General features: G+C 36.2%; 2 long non-coding RNA genes across 2 annotated transcripts; both read left to right on the forward strand.

Moving 5' to 3' along the window:
* The first annotated feature begins 15,408 nt into the window (after positions 1–15,408).
* Positions 15,409–16,359, forward strand: LOC131229707 (uncharacterized). The gene is made up of 3 exons (XR_009163553.1): positions 15,409–15,577; positions 15,779–15,829; positions 15,970–16,359. It is a non-coding gene; the product is annotated as an uncharacterized LOC131229707 (long non-coding RNA).
* Positions 16,360–19,073: 2,714 nt separating this feature from the next.
* LOC131229711 (uncharacterized) lies at positions 19,074–19,826 on the forward strand. Its single transcript, XR_009163555.1, has 2 exons — positions 19,074–19,130; positions 19,671–19,826. It is a non-coding gene; the product is annotated as an uncharacterized LOC131229711 (long non-coding RNA).
* Positions 19,827–25,199: the final 5,373 nt, after the last annotated feature.

Below are 25,199 nucleotides of genomic sequence, written 5' to 3' on the forward strand. Positions count from 1 at the left end.
GGAACAAGAAGATGACGTTTAGAGATAGCGGTCGATCTGGAGGAAGAAGATGGACCACGGGAAGTAGTTTTTCTACCTCTAGAAGCCATTTGCAACAAGGATTTCAAGAAAATAGGAAGTTGCAAAGGATTGAGAAGTGGGTTTTCTTAAAACAGATTTTTCAAAATCCAAACCCCAAATCTCAATGAATTTCAAAATAGAAAGCTTCAAGAGAGAAAAGGAAACAATCTTGACACAAATATGCAAGAAAAAGAGGATTTGGAGCACTAACCTTGAAGGATTTGAAAGATGGGTTCGACGAGTCGAAGTTCGGCTCCAAGGAGAAGAAAGAAGAAATGAGGAAGAAAGAGAAAAAGCCCCAATTTAAGTGAAACCCGTGTTCCACGACTGGTCGTGGGTATCTACGACCGGTCGTAGTACGACTGGTCGTGTATACTCACGACTGGTCGTACAAACCCCAAAAATTCAATTTTCTTGCAATTTAAACAAAAATTGGAATTTAATCTAGCAAATATATACAATATTATATAAGAAGGCATAAATTATCAATTTAAAATGCACATGCCAAGATCAAATTTCATCTTTTTGAACCTACTTTTATCAAGAGGTTTTGTGAAAATATCAGCACGTTGATCTTCAGTAGGAATATATTCTAGAGATATAACTTTTTCTTCTACTAATTCCCTTATATAATGAAATCTAATGTCAATGTGCTTAGTACGAGAATGCTGAATAGGATTTTTTGAAATATTTATCGCACTAGAATTATCACAGTGTAATAACATAAAATCCTGTTTAATTCCATAATCACTTAGCATTCGTTGCATCCAAACAAGCTATGTACATGCATTACCGGCTATGATCCAGCTGTTGAAAGTGATATAGAATTTTGTTTCTTACTAAACCAGGAAACTAGACAATTTCTAATGTAAAAACAACCACCACTGGTTGATTTTCTATCATCTAGATTACTAGCCCAGTCAGCATCCGAGTACCCAGCTAATTGAACATTGGTTTCATGAGGATACCAGAGACCAAGATTTACAGTACTTGCGATATATCTAATAATTCGCTTGACAGCAATCAAGTGAGATTATTTTGGATCAGATTGATATCTTGCGCAAATACCAACACTTAGAGAAATATCAGGTCTACTAACAGTTAAATATAACAAACTACCAATCATACTCCGATAAAGTTTTGAGTCAACATTTTTACCATTAGAGTCTTTTGATAGTTTCAGGGTAGTACTCATAGGAGTATCGAAATTCTTGCCATTCTCAAATCCAAATCTCTTGATTAGATTTAAGGCATACTTAGATTGAGAAATGAATATTCCTTCAGGTTGTTGCTTTACTTGCAATCCAAGGAAATAAGTCAATTCCCCAACCATGCTCATTTCAAATTGTGATTTCATCAAATCTGCAAACTCAGTAGTCAAGTCAGTACAAGTTGATCCATAAATGATATCATCAACATAAATCTGTACCATTAAGATATGATCATTATGTTTTTTAACAAACAAAGTTTTATCAACAGATCCCATTTGAAAATTATGAGTTAGAAGAAATTTCGTTAGTTTCTCATACCATGCCCTAGGTGCTTGTTTTAATCCATAAAGTGCCTTTTTAAGCCAATATACATGATCAGTATTTTTGGAATCTTCAAATCCCATTGGTTGTTCAACATAGACTTCTTCATATAAATCGCCATTTAGAAAAGCACTTTTCACATCCATCTGATAGATCTTTATCTTTTTAAAACATGCAATGGATATAAATAGTCTGATAGATTCAAGACATGCTACTGGTGTAAAGGTTTCATCGAAATCAATTCTCTTTGAGTATAACCTTGTACCACTAGTCTAGCCTTGTTTCTAATTATATTTCCACATTTGTCAGACTTATTTTTGAATATCCATTTTGTTCCAATGATGTGTTTATCTTTAGGTCTTGGTACGAGATACCAAACATCATTTCTTATGAATTGGTTGAGTTCATCTTGCATCGCAACAATCCAGTTTTCATCAGCAAGAGCTTCTTTTACGTTTGATGGTTCAATTTGGGATGTAAAACATACATAATTACATATATCCTCAAGTTGTCTACGGGTGCGAACACCGATGAGAGGGTTTCCAAGAATTTGTGTGGTTGGATGATCTTTAACAGTCCTCAACTCAGAATCAGTTTGATTCGATGAAGTATCAGGTTTATCAATGATTAGTACTTCATCATTATCTGAATTAGAAGTTGGTGTGTTTAAATGATCATCAATGACAACATTAATGGATTCTTAAATCACACCAGTCCTTTTGTTCAGGACCCTATAAGCTCGACTATTTAAAGAATATCCTAGAAAAATACTTTCATCACTCTTCGTATCGAACTTTCCCAAATTTTCACGATCACGTAAAATATAGCACTTGCTGTCAAAAACTCGAAAGTATTTAACAGTAGGCTTTTTATTGAACCACAATTCGTAAGCCATTTTATTATTATCTTTTCTAGTGTAGACTCGGTTAATAATATAGCAAGCTGTGTTGACTGCTTCAGCCCAAAGATTTTTAGAGAGCTTCATGCTATTCAACATAACATTAGCCATTTCTTGAAGCACCCTATTCTTCCTTTCTACAATTCCATTTTGTTGTGGAGTTTTGGGAGCAGAGAATTCATGTAATATTCCTTGGTCGGTACAGAACTTCTCAAAATTGCTATTCTCAAATTCAGATCCATGATCACTACGAATTTTACTGATTTGAGAAGATTTTTTAGTTTGAATCCTTTTGAGAACTTTTCTTACTTCTTTAAGGGTTTCAGATTTATCCCTTAAGAAGACTACCCAAGTGAATCTGGTAAAGTCATCAACTATTACCAAGATATACTTTTTACCACCACGACTTTTCATTCTGGTAGGTCCTATCAGATCCATGTGGAGAAGTTCGAGTGGTCTTGATGTGGTATTTGAATTCACCTTTTTATGTGAGTTCTTTGTTTGTTTGCCTATCTAGCACTCACCACATATTTTATCTAATTTCTGAAGTTTGGGTAAACCTCTTACAAGTTCTCGTTTGCTCAATCGATATAAATTTCGATAATGTACATGTCCAAGACGTTTGTGCCATAAATCAGTCTCGTCTGTATGGACCATGTAACATATTTGATTAGATGAGCTGGATTCACTAATAATATAGCAATTTTCAGACGTTCTACGTCCAGTTAATATTACAGAACCCTTATTGTTTAGTATTTCACAGCTTTGATTAGAAAATCGAACATTATGGTTATTATCACATATTTGTGATATACTAAGCAAGTTGTGCTTTAGGCCTTCAACGTATAAAACATTTTTAAACACAGGAAGATTAAAAAATTGAACCATACCTTGGCCTATAATCTTGCAGTTGCTACCATCACCAAATGTGACTGAACCATCAGTCATATCTTTCAGATCGGTGAATAAAGCTTTGTCACCTGTCATATGCCTAGAGCATCCACTGTCTAGGTACCACTTTGAATGACTTGTTGCTTTGAAAGCAGTGTGAGCAACCAAGCAGGTGACTTTAGGAACCCATTTCATAACTGTTTTGGGTTTAGGAACATAGTTGGTCTTCTTTTGTGTATATTTGTAGGAATGACCTGTAGAGTTAGATTTTAAGAGCTCCTTGAGTAAATCAACTATCTTTTCAGCTAGTGGATTTCGTTTCTGATTAAAGTTGACATGGCTGCTTCTAGGTTTTTGAAAAGTTTTTGAATTTCTAGAAAAATCTTGATAAGTACTTTTCCCTTTTGAGTTTGAGGACTCTCCTTTAACAAACATAGGAGGAGTATACTTTTGTTTAGGAGGTAAATTTTTATCATAGCCCAACCCGGCACATTTTCTTGATCCGGATAAAAGTTTCTCTAACTTTGGATCACCTTGGGCATATTTCCATGTGTCCTTTAGACTCAGAAGAGAAGATACTTCAATTTTAAGTTTGTCAATTTCAGATTTTAAATCAACAATTAGTGAGTTTTTGAATTCCAAATCGCATTTTGATTTTTCAAAACAATCTGAAATTTGTGATTTTTCTAAGACAAGTGATTCAAAACAATTTTTGAGTTTAGAAAACTTTTCTTTTTGAAGTTTAAGTTTTACAGCAATTTTACAACTTTCCTTATATAGGGCATTGTAAGCATCTTGAAGATCATCTTCATTTTCACATTCACTATTCAGATTTTCTTCACTTGTTGAGTCATTATCTGAAAATGTGAATTTGGCTAGAGTCATAAGAGCTTTAACCTCATTGCCCGACTCAGTTTCAGAATCTTCTGATTCAGAAGTACCTTCAGAATCAGATGATTCATCCCATGTAGCCAACATACCCTTCTTCTTGTGTTTGTCCCTTTTAGGACATCTATTTGCTAAGTGCCCATATTCTAGACAGTTGTAACATTGACTATCTTTCAAAGATTTTCGAGATTTGGGTCTAAACTTCTTTTTGTCATTTGATTTTTGAAAATCAACCCTTTTCTTGCTTTTGAAAATCTTGTAAAATTTTTTAGCTAAAAGAGCCATATCATCTTCTGAATCAAAATTTTCTTCTGAATTACATTTAGAAGATTTTAGTGCGATAGTTTTTCCTTTAGGAGCTTTAAAGTTTAACTCGTAGGTTTGTAGTGAACCAACTAGTTCTTCTACCCTCATATTATCCGTATCACGAAGTTCCTGGATCGCGGTTACTTTAGAATTGAACCATTCAGGAAGTGAGCGTAATATTTTTGCACACACTTTACTTTCTGGGATTTTATCGCCAAGACCCCACATTGAGTTTACAATGTCATTTAATCTAGTATAAAAGTCCATAAACATTTCATTTTCCTCCATATGAATTTCTTCAAATCTGGTTGTGAGGAGTTGGACTTTAGACTTTTTGACAATTGTAGTACCCTCGTGTGTCATTTCTAATATATCCCAAGCTTGCTTTGCAGTATCATAGGAAATGATTCTTTTGAACTCATCCGGTGATAGTGCGCAAGTAATTGCATTTAGTGCTTTAGCATTTGCACTACTCTCACTTTTCTGAAGAGTGGTCCATTGGTAATATGGTGTGACTTTCATTGATTTTGAACCGTCAACCCCAGTAACTTCCATGATAGGAGGATTCCATTCAGTCACTGTGGCTTGCCACACATTTTCATCCATTGATTTGAGGAAGATCCTCATTCTTGCTTTCCAATAGGCATAGTTGGAGCTATCAAAGGGTGGAGGCCTTGTGACTGAAAGGCTATCAAAATTTGACATCTTAAATAGCTTAAATCATTAGCTCAGGAATTAAATCCAAGAATTAAAAAGGAGCTATTAGGCTCTGATACCACTTGAAAAGGCCAAGCTATATGTCCTAGAGGGGGGGTGAATAGGACAATGCCAAATAAAAACTTATAACAGCGGAATAATAAAGAATATGATAGCCAAAGTAAATCACAATGCAGTAAATTAAAATAACCTCAAAATTCAGATCTTGAGAGGTTGATACAAACGTTGTTCTAAGGACAACCTTACACCAAAAACAGAGTTTATGGTAGGACAACCTTATTTCTAGAAAGGTCTTTGTATCAAGTCTCAAATCGAAGAGGAATATAAAAAGAAATACAAACTGAATTGAAATAACTTGTAATTAAAAATGTATTGTTCTAGGGATAGCCATACACCATAAAAATGGCAGGGCAACCTTGCTGGAACAACTTTCAAATGAAATTAAAATATCAAGCTGATAAAGGAATAGCAAAAAATAAATTCTAAATTATTACAACATTCCCACAAAGCTTGAATTAAATGATTACAACATTCACCACCATACATACATCCCACACCAGAATAAAGAATTAGAAGAATAAAACAATCAACCACAACACAAGGGTTTATAGTGGTTCGCCTGTGTGTTCACCATCTGTTAAACAACAGCCACACAAAAAGCTACTCCACTCTTAATATCCTCACACAGGGGATATTAGCGTTCACTAAAAATAGGTTTTCCCAGATTCACCCAAAACCCTTACAATTGTGTCTTTGTCCGTGGGCTTACACAATTAAAAAAATCCCACTTCTGAGTTTTCCTGGCTCTCCTCAGATAACCAATATAATAAGATTTTTCTGGCAAATCTTGAAAGAAACCAAAATAATAGAAAGGAATTTACAATATGTAAAATACCTGAATATCTCCTTCGTTGTAGCAGCCCGGTAGAACCAAATCAAAGTAGATGATTGAATGTCCAAGTTCAATGTCCAGTACTCGATTACAATGGTTCTAACTCTAATAGATTTTAAATTAAACCAAATAGGGCTTGCCTTAATTGATTTTGATTCCAAAGAAAGGGAATAACAATTCCTCTTATCAAATTAGATTGGAATAGCAGAACAAAATTAATTAAATAAAGCTAAGGAAAGAGAATATTAAATAAGCACACTTAGCTTAGATGGAGCACAGAATTATCTCTCAGAAGTTCGACGAGGATTGGCTTGGATACTTTAATTAATTCGATGATTTCTTCTGAGATTCGTGCACTATTTATAAGTGAGAAGATCGGGTCTTCGACTGGTCTAGAGTGCTCTTCGACTAGTCGAAGCCATAACAGATATTTAAAAAATCCGGCGGGATATACTTTGACCGTTCTACGACTGGTCGTAAGTTTCCTTCGACTGGTCGTAGGTCCTGTAAACCTTCGCTGGACTTCGAGTTGAAGGTTGTACGACTGGTCAAAGATCAGTCAACACTGTTACTACGACTAGTCGAATAGATTCCTGGACTAGTCGAAGGCTAACAGATTTTATCCGGAATATGTAACAAACTTACGACTGGTCGAGGAATATCTTAGACTGGTCGAAGCAAGTCTAGGACTAGTCGAAGAAGGCCTAGGACTAGTCGAAGAACAGACTAATCACATGTAAAATAAACATTCGGTTTATGTATCTGAAATGACCTACTTCTAAGGTCAACCTATGGTCAATCAAACCTCAAGCATGAAGTATGGACATTGAAACATTCGGAACTTGAGACCTTGAAGTATAAGCCTTGTAATCTTGATGTAGATCAAACCTTGATGTAGCTCAATCTTGAAAGTGTATTAACTGCTTTGAACTCTTCTTGAAGTCTTGCAGCTTGAGTCTTGTCTTGTGAGCTTTGCTTGTTGTGAGCTTAGCTTGGTCATGGAGTCATGAATGTTGATCCTTGAGAGAGCTTCACTTAAGCAGGTTATATATAACATAACAGTGATTTTGGCACCACAAATTTGACAACAAACAGGGATATAAACTATAGCACTTACAGATATGTCTTGAAACTAGGCATTGAGTGCCACACCATGTGGAGAAGTGTCTTGAAACCATGAGTTGTGCGCCACTTCCCTTTCTCCATTGTCCTAAAGCCAACGAACAACACCACTTCCCTTTCTCCCTTGTCTTGAAGCTAGCGCATAACACCACTTCCAATGGGACTTTATCCCAACGCCATTTCCAATGGACATTTGTCCTAATACAATGAGCCATGCGCCATTTCATCTGGAAGATGTCCTAAAGGAAGGCTTCATGCACCGTTTCATGTGGAAGATGTCCTAAAGGAAGGATTTATGCGCCATTTCATGTGGAAGATGTCCTAAAGGAAGGCTTCATGTGCCATTTATGTGGAGGATGTCCAGAGGAAAGGCTTCATACACCATTTCATGTGGTGGTTTGTCCAGAGGGAGGGCTTTTGCCCCATTTCTCAAGGGGAGACTTGTCCTGAAGAGGGCTTTTGTGCCACTCCCTGTCTAAAGGAGTGTCGTGCACTCCCACCTTGGTTAGCGTCATCCACTCCCACCTTTGCTTGTGTTCTCCCACCTTCAGACAGATGAACTCTCAGAGGAGAAAGAAAAGTAGAGTATGATGAAAGATCTACACAATTTAAGTTCACAAAGTTTCCAAATCAAGGGCTTCAAGCCCACACAACCTCTTCTGTCTTTGCGATGAATGTCAAAAGCATCAAATTGCTGCTAAAATTGACATTGAATTGCTATTAGACTGCTCTTCTTTCATTCATTGTGTTGATTCATTGTACCATTTTCAAAATCAAGGGAATGCGAGGATATAAATGAACTCAAAAAAAAAGAATTCTTTGTGATCATTGTTCTCTCATTCTTTCTTTATTATCAGTGAATGAATTCCCCTAAATCGAATGAATTTATTTCTTATCAAAACAAAATGGCGACTCTGCTGGAGACATTTCAATGATGACTTAGAAAATATTCAAAGAACATTTATCACTTTTTGGCGTTGTATAGATGTCAAAATGGCGACTCTCAACGGGAACATCCTCCCCTTCATCTCTAAAAACAAATTACACTTTTATTTAATTGAAATAACTAACACTCTGTTCTGAATAATAGGTATACCACAGTGGCTTTTCTTTCGACTAATGTGGTTGTCTACTTCACACCTAACAGATTACTACCAGAAAGTACCAGAAAAGGTCAAATTAGTTGTGATCAAGGATAGGCAATGCCAGGTCATGTCCAAAATAGTTTCCACTTCATCGATAGCATTGAGGGATGGATAATAGTAATAGCCAAAAGATGGAAGGTTCGATTTTCTCTCACAAGGAGTACCATCCTGCCAAGTACGATTAAAGAGTCGATTATACAAAATGCCACAAGGCGTAGTTTTACTTCATTCACTCAGTTCATCCTCTTCGACGGCATCAGCAATACAATTTTCATTTTCTCCACTACCAAAAAACTGGGCAAAGCCGACAAAGCCGACGGACCTAGGGTGGTTTTAGCTACGACTAAAATCTGATGGCTTTTGTGACGGCTAAAAGCCATCGATGAAACTCAATAATCCGTAACTATTGCTGCAGTTTTGAATGGTGGACGTCCAACCGTCCTGAGTTTTCTCATTTTGTGGTCCACCAGAGACTTAATTAGGGATAATTTTTGGGGATCAATCCCAAAATAATGTTGATAAATGGATGGATGGCTTAGATGAAACATATCCATCATGGTGGGGCCCATAGAGCCCTTCCCTTTCCAACGATATGTTTACCATTTTTTTATTCTGTACAAAACTGTGAGTTTTATATAGAATGTAAAACAGTGGTGACTAGTTCATGAAAACAGTGGCAATGATATAGAGTTATCCAGACCATTGAAATAATCCTTCTATTTGTAAATTTTTAATATTTATAATTTTCTTAGATAATACAATCTTAACCATCCAGAAAATGGTCCCTCCTGGATGTACGGATGTTAATAGATTTTTTGTTATAAAAAATGGTAAACACACTATTTCAGATTTCAAAGGTTTATCTTATTTAGAAGAGGAATTGCGAGCGCCATTTTCTCTTTTCCATTTTCAAGCAGCGCATCCTAGCCCGCAAGCGCCATTTGCTCTTTTCCATTTTCAAGCAGTGCATCCTAGCCCTCAAGAGCTTCTCCCACTTTCAAGCAGCGGCATCCCATCGCCATCGAGCAGCGGCATCTTCTATCGCCATCGAGCAGCGTCTTCAAATATGCGAGCTTCTCTTTCCTCGCCGATCGGACCCACCATGATGTGTTTTATGTGGCCCCACTATGATGTATGCCTTAACTTTTCTCATAGAATAGATGTTTTCTATAATAAAAGGAACCATCTCTCTCTCTTTCTCACTCAAAAGGAGAGATCGGGACCATTAGAAAACGGAAGTTTAGGCAGAACTTGCCCACTAATGAAATCTTTCTAGAACCTACTTGGTCAAGGGTTTTGACCATCATTATAACTGATGGTGGGCCCCCAATAGCTATGGTGATCTGACTCGTCTCGGACTGGTTGCGTTTGAATTGGGAAGAGGATAAACAAAAGAGGACTTGGCATGCGAAATCTAACTTGGTTGAGACGGGTCTGAATATGGAAATGTTTGTTTGTTGCGACTGATTGACGGAAACTGGATGGTTTGTGTTATTTGTCAGAGTTTTGTGATCAATACTATAAGAGAGCCGCTTGTTGGGGTTGTTTGGTCAATTTGAAAATGGGATGATATTGCTCATGAGGAATTATATGATGCATGGTTTCCATTTCTATCAGGTGGGACTCATTTTTTGGTAATCCGGAATATTATCTGCTACATCCTGCCATTGATGAGCTGTGTACCAAACATATACTCAATAGGACATTTTCACCTTTTGATTTCTTGATATGTATTGATGATTAAGAAGCAAAATGCAACAATCATCCAATTCAAACTGAAAAAAGACAAAAAAAAAAGTCTCATGATTGGTCACTGGGATCTTCTAATCTGGAAGTCTTTTGGGTCATGATCCATTCACAATGGCATGCAATAGAGTAAGGTTTGGGCCATACAAAACCATAGGCCCTACTTGTCAGAACTGAAAGTCCATGTATGTTCTGCATTGTATTATGTATCTGTTTATTTTGCTAAGTAGTTACATTTAAAAAAATAAAAATAAAATAAACAACTTGAGAGAGAGAGAGAGAGAGAGAGAGAGAGAGAGAGAGAGGAACTTAGCCCAGGTCACAACTAAAGATCATGAGTTTGAAGGAATTATACGCTTGTCAAAACTGAAAATCCTTGTATATTGTGCAAGGATGTGGGCTGTGCATTGTATCATTCCTCTGTTTATTTTGCTAAGTAGGATGTTGTTGCATTGTTTAAAAACTACTTGATTGTGGGACCCACCATGGTGTCCAAGATGGCCCAAAAGGATGGGGCACTAGAAGAATGAGGCTGATTCAATTATTAGGTGGGCCACACCATGAAAATAATGGACAACCACAATACAGGTTCCTCTAAGGAACGTAACGAAGGGCTTGACTGATCAACAGGAGGGCCTGCTAAGCTATTTGAATATTTAAGGGCTTGTCGAGGCCTGATCTTCAAGGCATAGAGTAGAAAGTTCCGGTTCAATTCTAACCCACATCCAGAAGAAATGCAGAGTAGATTTGGCTCTGCCTTGTTTTTCCCACAATGGAGAAGATGGGAAAAGGAGAAGTAAGATAATATGAAGGGAATGGTTTTGAACTGAATATGGTCAGCCAATTGGCTTAATTTGGCCCATGCCTACTTAGGCCCATCTAAGCTTAATCCCACGTTCATGTCTATGGCAACCCATCTGCACATCTCCATGTTTAACAATGTGGCTTGGATTTCATGCTTATGTGTATCATTCTCAGACATGTGATTGTCTAGATGGACTGCCTTATACATGCCTATAGACTTATAAAAAAAAAAAAATGATCTTTATGAGAAGTCATTTCCTTTCATAATTCTGTCATGATTAGTAGATCAATAAACTCATTTGTTGCTGAGTATGATAACATGCAATACCTGAGGAGGCTGCTAGATATGGGATGTGTTTAGTGTGGCCGTAGTAGTTGTTGTGGAGGCTGCTGGTCATAAGATGAAATGGATGTTGCTATGGAGGGCCGCTACATGCCATGGCGTTGTTTCTATTTTTCTCGGTACAGCTGTGATGATTTATGGGTTGCTTATTTTTGGATTGCTTTTAGTCCTTGTCTAAGCTTAGATTCCTTGTAATTGTTTCTGTTTGTGTCATAAGAGTGGTGTTATGCAATAAGTAAGGGCCGACACTTTGTTGTTGCGCTCAACAATCAAATAAGTTGAAAGACCACTTACATTTTACTGTTATGTTCATAGATTTAGTTTCATCGAAAGCTTTTAATCATCCTCTGATGCTGCAACTAGTGTTGGTATTTTTGAAATTCTGATTTTTTACAGGAGGGATAGCTTCAAATGATGTGTATCAAGATCAGATTCAACATTTCCTAACAGTAATGTCTTTGCATGTTTACCGATATATATATGTAGGCAAACAGATAGAGTCAGATATACTTCTTGGCTGTTTGAATTTTCTTTAATTGTTGGTTTTTCTTCTATACATCTCACATCTCTCAGGATTTTCTACTGCAGATTGAAAGTGTATCTGGAACATTGGTTATGCGCTGGGTTAACTCACAGTCAGGAAGAATTTTAGGATGGGTTGAATGGGCCAAAGAGTCAGCCTGTCTTTGGATGATGAAAACCGAAATTGATATTGTTTTATGAATTATAGTTGAATGTATATGTCCACATAGGTACTTGGGTACCTTGGAAATTATCATCTTTGAACAGCTCTATACATTCCAACTTGTGTGGTTTTGTCTCGAAAATGGTTATAAGGTTTGTTTTATTATTTTGCAGCTGAAGCCAAATATGGATAAAGAAAAGATCCAATGGCTGGAATTATGGATTTGATGAAGGTAAGTCCTGTATCCATTCTTTTCTTGGGAAATGTCCAATGCCTCGGCAATAAATGTCCACCTATGCAATAGACAAATAATTAAATAAGTCAAGTGCTTGATTATCATTGATGACATTTAAAGAGTTCTAATTTATTTAATTTTCAAATTATTGTCCTTTGAAATTAAAATTTAATTCTAGAGCTAATTTTCACTTCTGACAATTTGGAATTTGGCCAAAGTTTAATTTCTAATTTTAAGTCATTTACAATTCTTTCTAAAAAGCTACTTTTCATATTCTTAGAGATTATTTAAATTTAAAGGTGTTAAACACAACTTGACAAACTGAAATTCTCAAGAATCCAATTACTATAGATGTAGATTCTTCAAAATTCAAGTGTCAAAACCACCTATAAATTCCTTTGAAGACATTTCTAACCTCACTTCCATCTTTTTCTACCTTTTTAGGCTTTCTTCTTAAAGGTGTCGTAGAAGAAGAAGAAGAAGAAGAAGAAGAAAAAGAAGAAGAAGCAGGTATGTATGTGTACGGACCCAGTACTGATTCAATAAATACCCCCATCAGTTGTGCTTTTAGTCATATAATAATTCTAATAGAAGAAGAAATTATGGCAAAACTGGTGGAACTAGTGTAGGATTACAGAGACCTTTCCATAGTACACATGACAGGGGTGATGTGCCAATTCAATTTGTTCATTTAATTGCCCCTGTTGTTGATGAAACATGATTAAAAATATATAAATTGGATGATCCTAGCCATCTGGTTGGCAGATTCCAAACCAACAGTCTGAAGATATTTAGGCTAGGTTTACATAACCAAAAAAATAAATAAATGAAGGGATTAGGATTTAAGATGGGTCCTACTAGATGGACGGTCTCAATTTCACTTTTGACCATAACCCATGTGCAGTAAAGGGATGACTCTACCTTATCAACTTTCTTGTTTTGTTACCATTTCTTGTTATAGTGGTATGCCCACAAGGACCTCCCTTGTTACAGATGATCAATCCAGATAAGACATTTATATTGCATTTTGTGAATTGTCATCGAAGGGTCCTGAGGTTTGAGAAAATTTCAAGAAAGAATGATCTTTGGGCTAAGCATTGTCTTTTGCTTGAATGAGGAAAAAAAAAGTCATCCCTTTCATGAGAAAAGAAAATGTATGAAAGCCCACAAAAGAGAAAAGAAAATTTATGAAAGCCCACAAAAGAAAAAAAAACTATATTCAATACCTTTAAAAGCCATGACCAATGAAATGTGATTCTTGAATCTTGATAATTTGAGTTTTAAAAAAAAAAATCAAGCTTTTCTAATTATTAGCTTCCTTTTTTGGAATTGATGAAACTATAGGAAAAGTCACTTGTAATTTTGTTTAGATCTTCAAACATTTTAGAATTCAAACTCGATATTCAGCTATGATGATGATGTAATTTTGTTTTTTTCTCATTTCTAACACCTTCAAATTTGGACTACTCACTATTTACTTTTGACCATCTACTTGATAGCCATCAATCAGATAGTAAGGATTGCTTAATCAGTGTGATTTTTCAGATGCTCCACTCATAATGAGTTATGAGATCCACAATTTCGATGATCTGTATAGCTGCACATCAGATGTTTTTGGGAAATTCCCATATGTAATGTGGAAATTCCTATTTGCCAAGGATTTCCAATCCATGCATCAGGTAGGCCCCACCATATGGATGACAGTCATAACATAAAAGTTCTCGAGATGGGAATTTCTAACCATTTGATTATTTGACTCCTTAACTTTTGAATCAAAGAATTGCCCGTGGAATGCATGTGCATTTTACTTGTGTTCTAAGTAATAGTGTAACTTAGGTTGTGGTAATACTTAGTACTCTCATATTGAAAGGATGCCATAAGAGTCAACCGTATCACATTTTTCGATTCAATTTCTCTGTAATTCTGTTTCAAGGGAAAATGGTAATCAAGCTTGACTTCTATCTCCCTAGCATGAATCATTGGATTTGGGATTGAGATTTTGCATCCAGCTTTACCCGTCTATCTGGTTAAATCTACTAGATGTCTTTTCATTAGATTTTAATCACCTATGTATAGCTGAACATTTAATAATAATTATTTTGCTTGTGTTTAGTTGAGCAGTTTGAAATTTTTCATTGCCAACATTTTGCATGATAACTCTGATCTATAAATGTGTGAAATTGAATTTGCAGCTTTAAGTTTATCTTCCAACCAAAACTACTGCCTGAAAGGGAAAGGGAAAAAAGAAAAAATAGAAATTTGATGTGCCTATAATGCAGCCCCTCTACCTGCCAGCACACATGTTAAGTTGGCACCATGTGGTAAACATCTGGGCTTATGCATCATGTGGACTTCGTCATGTAGATTTTTCTGGACCCTGGCCCAAAAATGAGGTCATCCACTCATTAGGTGAGCTACAATGTGTGAAACAAATGGATGGTTTCCATCTACTCATCTCATACTATATGCCTTGCTCATGAGTTTTTGCTGTCTTAACTTTTGTGTCAAGGAATCTATATGGTGGGTATTGGATCTCTCACAAGTATGCCAGATTGGCATGTGTTTGAGTGTATAGAGGAACTGGGCTATACATGGATGTTGAATTAACAAACTTCTAGGAAATTATTTCACCGATCTTGATACTTCTGCAATTTGTGAATGGGTCTGTTGTATAAATGGAAGTCAAGTTCATCTATAGAATTCTTTTTCTAGAGCAACCCATCCATCTTGAATGTAGACCACTGGCTCCATTCCTCTAAAATATCAATTCCTTGGGCATGTGAGGTTCACTTAATCAATCAGATAGATTAAAAACATTTAAGTGGAAAATAGGGATTTTATGAATTTTTGGACTGGTAAAGCCTACACCACCAATCGTTGGTATTGGGATTAGGCTTGGCGCTTCTGTGCTAGGCCCATCTTGGACTTTGGTCTGGCATGAGCCTAGGTCCGTGCCTAGCCTGGCCTTGTACATGTGGCATATAACTCGAGAATCAACCTAAAAAGTCTTGATTTAATGCCCAATGTTTAAAGTAAAGATGGATTAATATTGAGTCCTGCCAATGTCTGTTGATATTAAATTCCATGACGTTCAAGGGACGAATTACTGTTGTGCGATACTAAATTTTTATTGGTAAGGGTTTAACCAATCTTAATAATTTTTATGGATGCAGAGGCCAATTAAATGTTTTGAAGAGCAGCTGAAAGGTGTCACACGGATTCACTATCCAGTATAGTTGCATCATGTTCTTGGGATAAACATGCCGTCGTTGGCACAGGAACACCTTTCCAGATTATGTAGAGCAAGAAAGAAGTTAGTTTTCTTCCCTTTACCATTGTTGTTTGATTGTTAATCCATGCAAGGATTTTTTTTTTATTTTTATTTTTTATGCCATAGGTCTTGGCACTTGCTATTTTTCTTAGAATTTATTAGTTTAATAACCTAGTTGTGTAAACTATTAGACTTTGTTTCATAAGCATAAATATGAATTGCCTTCTTTCTTCTTTTTGCTAGGTGGCATCAAATCTAGATGTCGTAATAGATGTGTATGATTTCCTCCATTTGGTAAGCACTATTTCTAGTGAAAAAGAAGTAAGCAATGAATGTCTAGGTGTGGATGTTGATGAAAAAGAAGTAAGCAATGAAGTAACCAGTTCAATCTGATCAATCTACTCCCTGGGGAGGTTGGAAATCAAATGATGTAGGAAATGAGAGGGTTCAAGATGCTAAATCCCAAGATGTAAATTGTTGGAACCAACCGAATGATTCATCTACCAAACCACATGTTTAGGATAAGGACAAGATGCATGGTCAATCTAATTCTGTCTGGGTAGTCAAAACCCAAAGAGTACCCATACAGAGAGATCTTCAGATATTGGTGGTTGGAATGAAGACAGAGGACAAGATGAGTTGAATCAACCAACAAGATCTCCTGTTTGGAGTTCTTCCCCTATTGAGAAGTCTTCAAATGACAACAGTTGGAAAGAAAATAGAGCACAAGCTTGATTTCTATCGACCGACCAAAGCTCCTGGATGGGGTTCTTCGAGTGTGGGTGACCGAATAAACCAGAGAAGCCGTTCTACCTAGTCACCTGCACCTGCAGGGCCTGATGGACGAAATGTTAATGGGATTCTTACTGCAACAGGAAGATGCTTGGATCTACATAATTCCAGGTGAGTTCTGTCTTATATCTATATACCTATTATCTTTGATCATGATATGTTGTTGGCGAACTCCATCAAATTCCTTGAGTATGCAATCATCTTTTACAAACTTCTCACTTGTTCAAGTATGTATGGTATTGATGAGATCAAAGTCTCTAATACATAATTACTGTTAAATAAAATGAGGTGAGCTCATTTTTAGGTGTCTACCAAATTGGGCCTTTTTTGTTTTTGGAAGAATTTTTTTTTTCCATGACTAACTTGGTCAAGTGGAAGATTTTGGATTCGTTTGTGAAGATCGGAGTATAAATATTAGAGTTTCTTTTCTATTAATATCTTATTGCAGTTTAATGAAAACAACTTTGATGGGGCATTGCAATATGCCTGTAACAAAAGAGTTCAAGTTAGTACATTTGACAGTCTGTACAAAGCATTTTGGAGAGGGTTTTTTAACAATTTCATGCTATGCTACTTGTATTTATTTCCTTAGAAACAATGTCAAGTATTTCCAATTTCTGGCCATGAACTGCAACAACCAAAGAAATGTTGACATGAGGATATATTGCCAATTTTAAATGCTTTTCAGTAAGAAATACAATACGATTTCAACATGGTATGTTTTATAGGAGGATACAAAAGATTTCATGGTAGGAACACATCTACTGTAGAGGTGCAATTGTTGCATTCAGTTTCCTTATTTCTCGTCTTTTAGCAAGCAAACCTTAATATTAATAACTTCTACAGATTGTGAATTTTTTATCTGGCAAATTTTGGCTTTTAAACACTAAAAGACAACATAAACAAAAGGAAAAAGTGTAATGACACCTTGGCAGCAGATGTTCCTCATCATCATCATCTAGCCCTTATCTCATTTAATTGGGGTTGGCTACATGAATCCTGCTCTGCCATTGTTTCAATAAACAAGCATTTAAGAAGAAAGGGAAAAAATTAATAATGTTTCTTAGCATGCATAATGAGGAAGGACATTTGCATTTTGATTCTTTCCACTTTACTGGACTAGCATATACAATTCGATTTAGTAATGTATTAAACAATGGTTATCAGATACTTAATCTGGTTATTTTGTACAAGTTGTGGGAGCTTTTAGCTAGTAGCAAGTTGTGGGAGTTTTTAGCTGGTAGCAAGTTGTGGATGGTCTTTTCTTGTTTGACATGGAACTTTATTAGCACAAGGATCTTTAAAAACATGTTTTCCCAATCTGAGCTACAATCAGATTGTAGGATACTTTTTTTTGCCCTTATGTTTGTCATCCCCTGCTCAATGAATTGTTTTTTTGCATTAGAAGACTCACCAAATTCTAGTTATAAATGCAGTTGGAAAGAGACTACGAGCGTGTGTATTCACCTTTAAATTTTAAAAAATAATAACAAAATAAAATAAAATAAAATAAAATCCTAACTGGTTCTCATTCATTTTTTCACAAATCCTCTCAAGAGTAGACAAAATAGAGAAAAGACCCATTTCAGATTTTATTTTTTATTTTTTTCTTTTTAAAACGAATGGTCTGTTTTTTGGGTGAGAAGGAAACTTGTTGGTCTTCTGTTATGCATCATCTCAAACAAAATTGCATTTACTTGATGCATGAGTCTGGGTATCAACCTTGCCACTGCAGATGTTGTCATTCTCTATGAAAGTGATTGGTACATTTTCCATTCTTCTTTGCTGGTAGCATTTTAAATTGGTATTTTTTACTGTCTGGCTTCATCTCTCTTATGTATATGCCAGTTTTTCCAGGTTGAATGAAAATTCAATTTGGTTTATAGTGGTGGAAGGAAGTGTAGGCTAATGGGTCTAATTTCTCATACTGTTTTTAATGGTGGATGCCATGCTCTTGGGTATATATTTTTTTATTGATCTACTTTTTTGTAGAAAAATAATGCTACCTAGATGCCTAGCGGTGTTGATAGCAATCAGGTTGTAGACCTTTATCCTATATATGCATTAACAGATGCAGGTGAAAAGTTAGGAGCTCTATTATGAGCATCATTTCTTTGATTTCTATTTTCTCTTTCTCGGGCCCGTAGCATGGTTGTAAGGCAATCCAGTCTGTCCAAATCCCCGACCCAACTGCTGATGGATCATCCCTAAAATTTTGCACTGAGAAGATAATATTAATCATCTGATTTTTCCCTTCAAATTTGGGCCACTCACTATTCTACTTTAATAATCCATTTGATAGCTGTTGATTTGAAATGGTTTTGATTGATTTATTAGTGTCATTTTAGAGATATGCTCCACGCACAATAAGACCCACAATTTGGATGGCCTGGGCAGCTGTACATCAATGCAACACATGAGGATGAGTCACCGCCATTTTTAAAATGGTGCTAAACTGGCAAGGAATCTGGCTTTATTGTCGTACATCAAATGTATTTTTGTCCAGTGCCACTATTTTTCCTCTAAATTCAGAAATTAAAGAACTACCCCTTAGCTTTCTAAAGTTACCCCCAGTAATTCCAACAAACCGCTCAGCTTATTTACTGTAGTTTATCTTTGTTTTGCTTTTCTATCAGCAGTTCAGTTATCTTAGCTGTAGAGAGTAACAGTTTTACTGTGAAAACTTATTTCAATGTTGGAAGTCCTTTAGTTGAAAGTACCAGCACTGAGTCTAGTGTCTACATCTGTTGCAGGCTCTGAAGATGGAACCTTGCATGCATGAAGCATCAGCAGATGCAATGAGGTATTCTTCAAATACAAGACTCTGGTGGCAGTTAACCACTACCTTTAAAATGGCGGTGGCATCCTCCTTAGATGTGGCATGCACGATGCATGTATGGCAATCCAGGCCGTCCAAATTGTTGGATGAATTATGGTTTAATCATAGCTTGAAATCCAACCAATCAAGCAATCCTAACCATCTGATCATGGTTACGAAATGGATGGTTAAAAGAAAGATGGTAAGTTCTTCTAATTTGATGGGAAAAATCAGATAAGTTGGCTTCTATAGTTTGCTTAATGTGATTTTTGGGTCATTCTCCATCCACATTTGGGTCAACAATATGGACTGCCTGGATTATCATACCTCTCTTTTTCTTTTTTCTTTTTTTTTCGTTTTCTTTTTTTCATAAAAATCTGGGTCACCACAATATTGATTGGTATGGTCTGATTTGTTTTAAACTATGTTGATGTTGTTACAAGTACGTAACTTGTTTTAAACTACATTAGTGCTCATGCTAATATCAATGGTTGTGGTGGTGTTGCTATTTGATTTCTTTCACAGGTGGCATCCTAGAATACCTCTGTTGGTGTGGCGGCTTGCTTGAAGTGGGCCCCTCGTCGGGCTATGTTTGTCACCGCATCTGTTTGGGTGAAAAGATGATAGTAAGAGGCATAACATTGTTGTCATCCAGGTAAATTCTCTTTCTCGGTTTTCCTATACGCTTCAGTGACATCTACCGGTTTGGGTGAATTTTTGGACTCCTGTTTTATTTATTTACACTAGTAGGTCATTTTTGAAAATAAGGGGTAGTTGTTCATATAGAAATCGTCATCATCCTCCATGGCATGACCCATCCACCTCCACATGGCATAAATGTATATACGGAGATTCTTACATGTAACCTGAACCATCCAAATCATGAGGACTCTTTTAAATCCTGGATTTCAAATTCTCAAAAGGGCCTCCTTTAAAATTCAAGAGAAAAGGAATGCAGAAAATCCTAAATTTTCAATCCTCTTCAATTGTCATTATTGAAGATTATTGGTTGGTTCTTGTTTTAGTGCTCTTATCTATGAGCTGGATTTCATAATGCATTGAAGATTATTGGCTGGTTCTTGTTTTTCTTTTTACCGTTTGTGCTCTTTTACACAATAAAACAATGTTGGTCTTCTTGTGAGCAAATCTCCGTATCCTTATAAATTTTTTGTGTTGGTTATTAGGTCTCACAATTTGTCATTCACATATAAGGCTTGCATATTATGGATATAGTTGTCAATTTCTACAAGTTGGGTTGTTTTCGCATTTCATCTTGCTAGGGGATCTTTTTCCTTTTCATTTCATCAATTTCATTACTATATTTGTCTTATCTTTTTGCATTATCTCTGTTCTAATGTGCTTAATCATGCGATTGGTTGTCTTCAACATAATCACATGCAAATGCAACCCAGATCTGAATAGTTGAATGTGGATTGCATTTCTAGATTTAAAGCCAAGGACTTTAAGAAAACCCCCACAGGACAAGCAGCAAAAAAAACAAAGAGACTTAAATAATGTGGTCTCTTTTTTTAAAGCATATATCCAATTCAAATGTTTGGAATTTGGATGATATATTTGATTTTGATTTCTTCCTTTCTATTGTGTAGACTTACCTTCTCAAATAGGTTGGTTTGTTCAGAGCTCTAGAGAAATGGGTATATCTAGTTTTGGATGTGTGCGTTGATTAATACACATCCATAAATAGATATACCAATTTCTCCAAAGCCCTAATGAACTAACTTATTTGAGAAGGAAAAGTCTACACAAAAAGGAAGAAATTAAAATCAAATATATCATCTAAATTCTTTTTTTTTTTTTTTAATTAACGAGAATCGTCGACGGTTTTTAGCCGCCGATGACGCCGATGGATTTTATTTGCCGAGAACGCCGACGGTTTTTAGCCATCGGCGAGTAACGCTGACGCACCCTTTACTGACAGACCTTGTGACGGCAAAAATCCATCGAGGAAGGTCATTGCCGACGGTTTTTAGCCGTCGATGTTTCCCTATTTTTTGGTAGTGCTTCAATATCAGTACATTCGAAGCGTAAAGAAGCAGAAATTTTACCAGTAAGATGTCAATCAGCCTTCACCAGATAAGCATGTTGCTGAAGAAGTTCTTAATTTTCCAACAACGACTGACATAAACAACATTGAACCCTAAACCTTTAGATGAGAAGTTAGTCTGACTGAATTAGCCATTATGCGCCAATAAGAAGATGAATAATTAACGAATTCATCCGTCAATAGAGAACCACGTGGGCATCGCGTTCACAATATGACAGAATAGAAGAATCTTTCAAGATTTGATTATAAAAGTTTGCAATTTGGAAAGAATCGATGTGAAATCGTTCAACTCTCATATGAATCGGCTATTTCAAAGTCTTAAGAGAACAACAACAGATATTACCGAAGAAAGAAAAGCAAGATAAAGAATCGTCAAAATAAACGAGAAGAAATTGTGATAAAGAAAACATGAGTTATTTCTATTATTATGAAAGTAAAGAAAGGGTTTGGATGATTCAGGGGCTACGAGATATATATATATATATATATATATATATATATATATATATATATATATATATATATATATATATATATATATATATATATATAAAATCAAAGAAGATGATATATTGTCTATAATGAACCAATTACTAGTTGCAGGAAGAATCAAATTGCCACGACTACAGTATTTAAAGGAAATGAAGCAAAGGAGAAAGGATAGTAGGCGAGAAGAAAGCAAGACAAATATATTCACCATGGGGGCAAACTTTCATCAATATACCTATCAGTTCAGCAAAATATATCATCTCTGAATTTATATGCGGTTTCAACTCAGAAGATTGACGGCGCGATTCTTCAAAATCAGAAGGGGGCAGACAAAAGCATACAAAATACATTATCCTTGAAGATAATTATAGTTTTGATTTTGAAGATTATTAGCATAATACTTCCAAATCAAAAGGGGGCAAGATAAGCAGAATACCAAGAAGACCAAAGTTTCAGATGGCTAAAGTCTCAGAATGCCAAAGTCTCAGAATGTTAATGCCTTATACTCCTTTCTGTACATGAATAAAAGGTAGACTTTCATGCATACTCTGTTTTCAAGCATATCAAGCAGATGATACCAAGTAGATGAAAATAGACTTTTAAGCATAGCAAGCAGATGAGCAGTAGCTATTTTGCCATCTCCTTATCGCTGACGCAAGAGACTTCCATTATCAAATTATTGAAATTGGTATCGTCGCCAAGCTGATACATTATTCTAAACATGATATGGATGTTCTCAAAATATCATCAGCGATGGCGATATGTCAATCATTGATTTGTTATCTTCAGCATGGCCTGTACGATCAACCATCACATTAGTGACAGCAGTTTATCATTTAAGGCAGCCTAGCCAAGCCCTATACGGCCAACTACGCATATGACCTATATATATATATATATTATTCGAGCAGCAATGTGGAGCCAGTGGTCCTAAAAAGCCTGTATAGGCCACATCACAAACATACCCATGCGGGCAATGGACGGAGCCAACAACTAAAAGCCTGAAAAGGCCAAAAAGTCCTCAACGGCCAGTCACGCGTGAGACCAATGTTGTCTGTAAGCTCTCCGATAGTGTCACGGACGAGGATGAAAATACCCTCCCATGAATGGGTCTGAACTTACAGACGAAGAAAAATGAGGAGCAAAATAAGACCCCCCAGATCCCTGGCTTGATTTCAGTAGTAAATCATGAGGACATGATCTCAAAATACCCCCTCATTGATGTACTAGCGGCCTTAGATTTGGTACCAAAGGTAGCCTTGTACGCCCTGTGAACTCTAGAGAGTTACTATGGCCAACCCTGCGCATAAATCCCATTGAGTTCACAGCTCCGATAGCTTCACTGGGCCCCTCTGATGGACTGCGGTTCATGAACTCCCCGGTCTCGATAAGTTCAGAGAACTCATGAGAGTTAGAGAGACCATTCGTATAAGACCTGACTCCAACTACTTATGAGTCTAAAAAACTGTGATTGTTCTGCTAAACTGTGTGAAGTTCAAGGTCCAATCAGTAAAGTCAAGTCCAGTCAGTAAAGTCAAGTCTAGTCTAGTAAGGTCAAGCCATGTCAAGTTCAGTTCAGTCAAGTCCTATCCAATCAAAGTATAGTCAGTCAAAAGTATGCTAGCTCCAATACTTAAGAGCTTAAACTATGTGTGCATCAAAATGTTGCAGGTATACATTTCACTGTAGATATGCTCAAATATACAATTGCCTAATGAAAATCTCAAATATTAATTAAATAATATACAAAAATGCATTTCTTTTTATTCAAGTTCAATTTATAGCAACAGCAAATGCCTTCTAAATATTAACGGTTCTTTATTCGAAGGTCTAAACCTTCAAGATTAACTACTAGTCTTCAATTGCAAAACATCTATTCTTCTGACAAGGATCACGAGGTCTTTTGTCTTTTGCCTTCTTGATGATAAAAAAAATATTATCTCATGAAATTCTCAAAAGGGGGCAGAGAATAAAGCTAGCGAAGAATTATCATTCTCTTCTGAACCGTTTAAAGATGCAGATATATTCTTCGGATTCTTTAAAAGAACAACGAAAGTAATTCATCCTTTAAGAATAGCGACAAATTTTACTTCATGAATATTATCTTCTGAAAAAATCCTTCTACAAAGTTAACCTGGAGAGGGGGCATGATCTAGTTATTCAAAGTAATCTACGCCTTGGTCTTTCTGATAATTTCTTATACATGGTGGAGGGATTCATATGGTATAATCTACTGAGCAATAATCACGAGCTAAGTAGTATTGATGATCTCATCCACACATCCAACTATAAGAAGCATGCACTGAATAATTATAACCGGGAAGTATGAAGCATGACCTAGTGTGAACATTCAAGAGTTGCTTCTATATCAAGGCCTAGTCATATGGTCCAATGTCATAACTTCATACTGTTTTAATAACGACATGACAAGACTCCAAGTATTGGATTTGATGGAGACAAGGAATAAATGTTTATCAAAAGAGATAAAATCATCGTCAGTAATTTCTATGTCTAGAATCATCGTCAGTAACTTCTGTCCTCCCAAAAGTTATTAAATGGAATTGAGAAAAGTCTTATCTATTTTCCAGAAGCAGTAAAGGTACAAGGAACATATACTTATAGTCAGTTTATGAAGAAATGCTAAGGAGCACAAACTAGAAAAGACACAGTAGTTGAACCTTTGGAGCTAGAAATGGCACCTATGAAAGAATGATATAATGATCATAGGATGTAACAAATGCAATGCGAAGCATGATGACAAGCACAAATATGAAATGATTAAATCTCATATTGTGAATATTACGACCAGCCTAAAAGAGATAAGAAGCTTTCAATATATTTCAAAATTACAAATGCTTCATGAAGTTAAATTGGAAAGTTATGATATCTGGAGATACTGATTTCGATTAATTTGGCAAGAAAGACTATCATTCGAAAGCTCGAGTTATGCAAATCATGAATAAAGGAAACAATCAAAAGAGTTGTTGCAACAGGAGCAACATTAAAGAACAACTCCCTAGACACAGAGTTCAAAGAAAGAGTTGTCAGAGTTAATCAAAAAGACCATTGCAGCAACAATAGTATTAAAAGATAGTTCTCTGGTCAAGTTACTTAAAGATGAAGTCGCCTCAGCTGTTACAGTGACGGGCTTCGATGGAAAGAGAAGTTTATCCTCTCTAGTGAAGCATCCGCTCTACACTACTGGTTGGGGGCATTCAAATCTTCCGTTCAAATGCGATCATTCAGTCTTCTGTTCGAACATGATTGTAAGGCCCATATCCTAGTCTGTACCGTTCCTTAAGCTTCCGTGATCATCCCCGTCGAATTTCAACAACCGACGACCTGTAATCGGTGTTTGTGCGCGACCCTAAGTCGCATCTTATATATCTATGTCCACTCGACTCAAAACTTGTACCCTAGCAACCGTGTTGTTGCCGTGGTTCCAATGCTGCGTCTCGCATGCCAATGCGATACCCAGGTCAGGAGTTGTGGGCATGTGT

This window comes from Magnolia sinica, chromosome 2 (assembly GCF_029962835.1).
Source record: "Magnolia sinica isolate HGM2019 chromosome 2, MsV1, whole genome shotgun sequence".
NCBI lineage: Eukaryota > Viridiplantae > Streptophyta > Magnoliopsida > Magnoliales > Magnoliaceae > Magnolia > Magnolia sinica.